A 6000-nucleotide genomic window follows, 5' to 3' on the forward strand; every position below is an offset into this window, starting at 1 on the left:
GAGATTATTTCTTGAATCCGTCCGTGCTGCACATGCAGTTTCCGCTTTTTCAATATAGCCAGGCAAATAAAATACGGCATCACTTTTCATCAAATGCACGTATTTTCCTCTTATGCAAATTAACAGGTATAGTTGAATTTCATACTATTTCAAATAGAAAAAAATAACTTGCCAACCAAAAACTTGTTTTCATCGTAAAGCAAATTGAATAAGCTTCCAAACTTAATTTATAGTTTTTACTTGTAGCAAGCGGATTTTTTTTTTTATGTAACTTAAACGGAGAGGCAAAACATGAAATTTACGGATGACGAGATAATGATTTAAACAAAACTTACTTATATGAAGTGTAGAAACCAAGTTGTCTGACTGAGAAATTAATTTGCTTCTTTATATCGTATACTCAAATTGATGAAATACAATGATATGAAACAAAAGAGTGGAAAACCGGTTTGCGATCATAATTTACGCTACTCCTGAACAGTCTCAGCGTATCAAAGAAAAAGTTTAACAACAGTTTCAAGTTTTAGTATTTATTGGGAACTTCTCTTTACATTTGATTTATTAACAGGGGATAGCGCGAACGCAGTCCCCCACACTAAAAAATTGCGTACCCGAGTTGCCCACATTTGGGGCAATCGCAGGCTTCAGCCTAACCGGAGTGCAATGGAAAGGCCTCGACCTGGGGAGACCGCCTTTTTGATCACGGTGCTCCCTGTACCAGGTAAGTATGCTTGGATATCTGACATTTGTCCATTTGAGTAAATCAGGAGTAACTTTATAAAGAGGTATTCGAACATATTATAGTCAGCCGATACATCAATTTAAAACATACAATAAAAAAAATCGACTTCGCATCGAGGGCCATTTGCCTCCTTCCACTGATTTCATTGAAACACGTTGGAGTATTAAAGACCGGGACACTTTTTCAGGACGATTTGTTGAAAGGGACCAAATAAAGTAGGATAACTCTGTGGATTAAAAACGTACTACGTACGTTCAGATCGCCATGATGCTTTCACACGGAATATCAATAATTGTTTAAAATTCACTCCTCCGCAATAAAGGAAAAAAAACCAACAAGAACTTTATTGTTTTTCCCTCCTTCGTCGCTTCAATTTCGTAACTGCCTTTCGTTCATACAACACTGTTTGCTTCTGTTTCGAATTCAGTTACCATTTTTACAGTGTACGCGCAAAATTTTAAAATCAAATTTACTCAATTTGGTGCGGGGGAAAAAAATCGACGGCAAAGCAATCATTTGCGTTTAAAATTGATAAAGGAGGGCGACAAAGGTCGCGAGATTATTTCTTGAATCCGTCCGTGCTGCACATGCAGTTTCCGCTTTTTCAATATAGCCAGGCAAATAAAATACGGCATCACTTTTCATCAAATGCACGTATTTTCCTCTTATGCAAATTAACAGGTATAGTTGAATTTCATACTATTTCAAATAGAAAAAAATAACTTGCCAACCAAAAACTTGTTTTCATCGTAAAGCAAATTGAATAAGCTTCCAAACTTAATTTATAGTTTTTACTTGTAGCAAGCGGATTTTTTTTTTTATGTAACTTAAACGGAGAGGCAAAACATGAAATTTACGGATGACGAGATAATGATTTAAACAAAACTTACTTATATGAAGTGTAGAAACCAAGTTGTCTGACTGAGAAATTAATTTGCTTCTTTATATCGTATACTCAAATTGATGAAATACAATGATATGAAACAAAAGAGTGGAAAACCGGTTTGCGATCATAATTTACGCTACTCCTGAACAGTCTCAGCGTATCAAAGAAAAAGTTTAACAACAGTTTCAAGTTTTAGTATTTATTGGGAACTTCTCTTTACATTTGATTTATTAACAGGGGATAGCGCGAACGCAGTCCCCCACACTAAAAAATTGCGTACCCGAGTTGCCCACATTTGGGGCAATCGCAGGCTTCAGCCTAACCGGAGTGCAATGGAAAGGCCTCGACCTGGGGAGACCGCCTTTTTGATCACGGTGCTTCCTGTACCAGGTAAGTATGCTTGGATATCTGACATTTGTCCATTTGAGTAAATCAGGAGTAACTTTATAAAGAGGTATTCGAACATATTATAGTCAGCCGATACATCAATTTAAAACATACAATAAAAAAAATCGACTTCGCATCGAGGGCCATTTGCCTCCTTCCACTGATTTCATTGAAACACGTTGGAGTATTAAAGACCGGGACACTTTTTCAGGACGATTTGTTGAAAGGGACCAAATAAAGTAGGATAACTCTGTGGATTAAAAACGTACTACGTACGTTCAGATCGCCATGATGCTTTCACACGGAATATCAATAATTGTTTAAAATTCACTCCTCCGCAATAAAGGAAAAAAAACCAACAAGAACTTTATTGTTTTTCCCTCCTTCGTCGCTTCAATTTCGTAACTGCCTTTCGTTCATACAACACTGTTTGCTTCTGTTTCGAATTCAGTTACCATTTTTACAGTGTACGCGCAAAATTTTAAAATCAAATTTACTCAATTTGGTGCGGGGGAAAAAAATCGACGGCAAAGCAATCATTTGCGTTTAAAATTGATAAAGGAGGGCGACAAAGGTCGCGAGATTATTTCTTGAATCCGTCCGTGCTGCACATGCAGTTTCCGCTTTTTCAATATAGCCAGGCAAATAAAATACGGCATCACTTTTCATCAAATGCACGTATTTTCCTCTTATGCAAATTAACAGGTATAGTTGAATTTCATACTATTTCAAATAGAAAAAAATAACTTGCCAACCAAAAACTTGTTTTCATCGTAAAGCAAATTGAATAAGCTTCCAAACTTAATTTATAGTTTTTACTTGTAGCAAGCGGATTTTTTTTTTTATGTAACTTAAACGGAGAGGCAAAACATGAAATTTACGGATGACGAGATAATGATTTAAACAAAACTTACTTATATGAAGTGTAGAAACCAAGTTGTCTGACTGAGAAATTAATTTGCTTCTTTATATCGTATACTCAAATTGATGAAATACAATGATATGAAACAAAAGAGTGGAAAACCGGTTTGCGATCATAATTTACGCTACTCCTGAACAGTCTCAGCGTATCAAAGAAAAAGTTTAACAACAGTTTCAAGTTTTAGTATTTATTGGGAACTTCTCTTTACATTTGATTTATTAACAGGGGATAGCGCGAACGCAGTCCCCCACACTAAAAAATTGCGTACCCGAGTTGCCCACATTTGGGGCAATCGCAGGCTTCAGCCTAACCGGAGTGCAATGGAAAGGCCTCGACCTGGGGAGACCGCCTTTTTGATCACGGTGCTCCCTGTACCAGGTAAGTATGCTTGGATATCTGACATTTGTCCATTTGAGTAAATCAGGAGTAACTTTATAAAGAGGTATTCGAACATATTATAGTCAGCCGATACATCAATTTAAAACATACAATAAAAAAAATCGACTTCGCATCGAGGGCCATTTGCCTCCTTCCACTGATTTCATTGAAACACGTTGGAGTATTAAAGACCGGGACACTTTTTCAGGACGATTTGTTGAAAGGGACCAAATAAAGTAGGATAACTCTGTGGATTAAAAACGTACTACGTACGTTCAGATCGCCATGATGCTTTCACACGGAATATCAATAATTGTTTAAAATTCACTCCTCCGCAATAAAGGAAAAAAAACCAACAAGAACTTTATTGTTTTTCCCTCCTTCGTCGCTTCAATTTCGTAACTGCCTTTCGTTCATACAACACTGTTTGCTTCTGTTTCGAATTCAGTTACCATTTTTACAGTGTACGCGCAAAATTTTAAAATCAAATTTACTCAATTTGGTGCGGGGGAAAAAAATCGACGGCAAAGCAATCATTTGCGTTTAAAATTGATAAAGGAGGGCGACAAAGGTCGCGAGATTATTTCTTGAATCCGTCCGTGCTGCACATGCAGTTTCCGCTTTTTCAATATAGCCAGGCAAATAAAATACGGCATCACTTTTCATCAAATGCACGTATTTTCCTCTTATGCAAATTAACAGGTATAGTTGAATTTCATACTATTTCAAATAGAAAAAAATAACTTGCCAACCAAAAACTTGTTTTCATCGTAAAGCAAATTGAATAAGCTTCCAAACTTAATTTATAGTTTTTACTTGTAGCAAGCGGATTTTTTTTTTTATGTAACTTAAACGGAGAGGCAAAACATGAAATTTACGGATGACGAGATAATGATTTAAACAAAACTTACTTATATGAAGTGTAGAAACCAAGTTGTCTGACTGAGAAATTAATTTGCTTCTTTATATCGTATACTCAAATTGATGAAATACAATGATATGAAACAAAAGAGTGGAAAACCGGTTTGCGATCATAATTTACGCTACTCCTGAACAGTCTCAGCGTATCAAAGAAAAAGTTTAACAACAGTTTCAAGTTTTAGTATTTATTGGGAACTTCTCTTTACATTTGATTTATTAACAGGGGATAGCGCGAACGCAGTCCCCCACACTAAAAAATTGCGTACCCGAGTTGCCCACATTTGGGGCAATCGCAGGCTTCAGCCTAACCGGAGTGCAATGGAAAGGCCTCGACCTGGGGAGACCGCCTTTTTGATCACGGTGCTCCCTGTACCAGGTAAGTATGCTTGGATATCTGACATTTGTCCATTTGAGTAAATCAGGAGTAACTTTATAAAGAGGTATTCGAACATATTATAGTCAGCCGATACATCAATTTAAAACATACAATAAAAAAAATCGACTTCGCATCGAGGGCCATTTGCCTCCTTCCACTGATTTCATTGAAACACGTTGGAGTATTAAAGACCGGGACACTTTTTCAGGACGATTTGTTGAAAGGGACCAAATAAAGTAGGATAACTCTGTGGATTAAAAACGTACTACGTACGTTCAGATCGCCATGATGCTTTCACACGGAATATCAATAATTGTTTAAAATTCACTCCTCCGCAATAAAGGAAAAAAAAACCAACAAGAACTTTATTGTTTTTCCCTCCTTCGTCGCTTCAATTTCGTAACTGCCTTTCGTTCATACAACACTGTTTGCTTCTGTTTCGAATTCAGTTACCATTTTTACAGTGTACGCGCAAAATTTTAAAATCAAATTTACTCAATTTGGTGCGGGGGAAAAAAATCGACGGCAAAGCAATCATTTGCGTTTAAAATTGATAAAGGAGGGCGACAAAGGTCGCGAGATTATTTCTTGAATCCGTCCGTGCTGCACATGCAGTTTCCGCTTTTTCAATATAGCCAGGCAAATAAAATACGGCATCACTTTTCATCAAATGCACGTATTTTCCTCTTATGCAAATTAACAGGTATAGTTGAATTTCATACTATTTCAAATAGAAAAAAATAACTTGCCAACCAAAAACTTGTTTTCATCGTAAAGCAAATTGAATAAGCTTCCAAACTTAATTTATAGTTTTTACTTGTAGCAAGCGGATTTTTTTTTTTATGTAACTTAAACGGAGAGGCAAAACATGAAATTTACGGATGACGAGATAATGATTTAAACAAAACTTACTTATATGAAGTGTAGAAACCAAGTTGTCTGACTGAGAAATTAATTTGCTTCTTTATATCGTATACTCAAATTGATGAAATACAATGATATGAAACAAAAGAGTGGAAAACCGGTTTGCGATCATAATTTACGCTACTCCTGAACAGTCTCAGCGTATCAAAGAAAAAGTTTAACAACAGTTTCAAGTTTTAGTATTTATTGGGAACTTCTCTTTACATTTGATTTATTAACAGGGGATAGCGCGAACGCAGTCCCCCACACTAAAAAATTGCGTACCCGAGTTGCCCACATTTGGGGCAATCGCAGGCTTCAGCCTAACCGGAGTGCAATGGAAAGGCCTCGACCTGGGGAGACCGCCTTTTTGATCACGGTGCTCCCTGTACCAGGTAAGTATGCTTGGATATCTGACATTTGTCCATTTGAGTAAATCAGGAGTAACTTTATAAAGAGGTATTCGAACATATTATAGTCAGCCG

The 6000-nt window shown here is 36.6% G+C and overlaps 5 non-coding genes across 5 annotated transcripts; all 5 read right to left on the reverse strand.

The window, feature by feature from the left end:
• Nucleotides 1-565: 565 nt before the first annotated feature.
• Nucleotides 566-729, reverse strand: LOC134698533 (U1 spliceosomal RNA). Its single transcript, XR_010103480.1, has one exon. It is a non-coding gene; the product is annotated as a U1 spliceosomal RNA (small nuclear RNA).
• Nucleotides 730-1862: 1133 nt separating this feature from the next.
• LOC134698453 (U1 spliceosomal RNA) lies at nucleotides 1863-2026 on the reverse strand. Its single transcript, XR_010103410.1, has one exon. It is a non-coding gene; the product is annotated as a U1 spliceosomal RNA (small nuclear RNA).
• Nucleotides 2027-3159: 1133 nt separating this feature from the next.
• LOC134698534 (U1 spliceosomal RNA) lies at nucleotides 3160-3323 on the reverse strand. The gene has a single exon (XR_010103481.1). It is a non-coding gene; the product is annotated as a U1 spliceosomal RNA (small nuclear RNA).
• A 1133-nt stretch (nucleotides 3324-4456) lies between these two features.
• Nucleotides 4457-4620, reverse strand: LOC134698535 (U1 spliceosomal RNA). Its single transcript, XR_010103482.1, has one exon. It is a non-coding gene; the product is annotated as a U1 spliceosomal RNA (small nuclear RNA).
• A 1134-nt stretch (nucleotides 4621-5754) lies between these two features.
• On the reverse strand, nucleotides 5755-5918 carry LOC134698537 (U1 spliceosomal RNA). The gene has a single exon (XR_010103483.1). It is a non-coding gene; the product is annotated as a U1 spliceosomal RNA (small nuclear RNA).
• Nucleotides 5919-6000: the final 82 nt, after the last annotated feature.

This window comes from Mytilus trossulus, chromosome 14 (genome assembly GCF_036588685.1).
Source record: "Mytilus trossulus isolate FHL-02 chromosome 14, PNRI_Mtr1.1.1.hap1, whole genome shotgun sequence".
NCBI lineage: Eukaryota > Metazoa > Mollusca > Bivalvia > Mytilida > Mytilidae > Mytilus > Mytilus trossulus.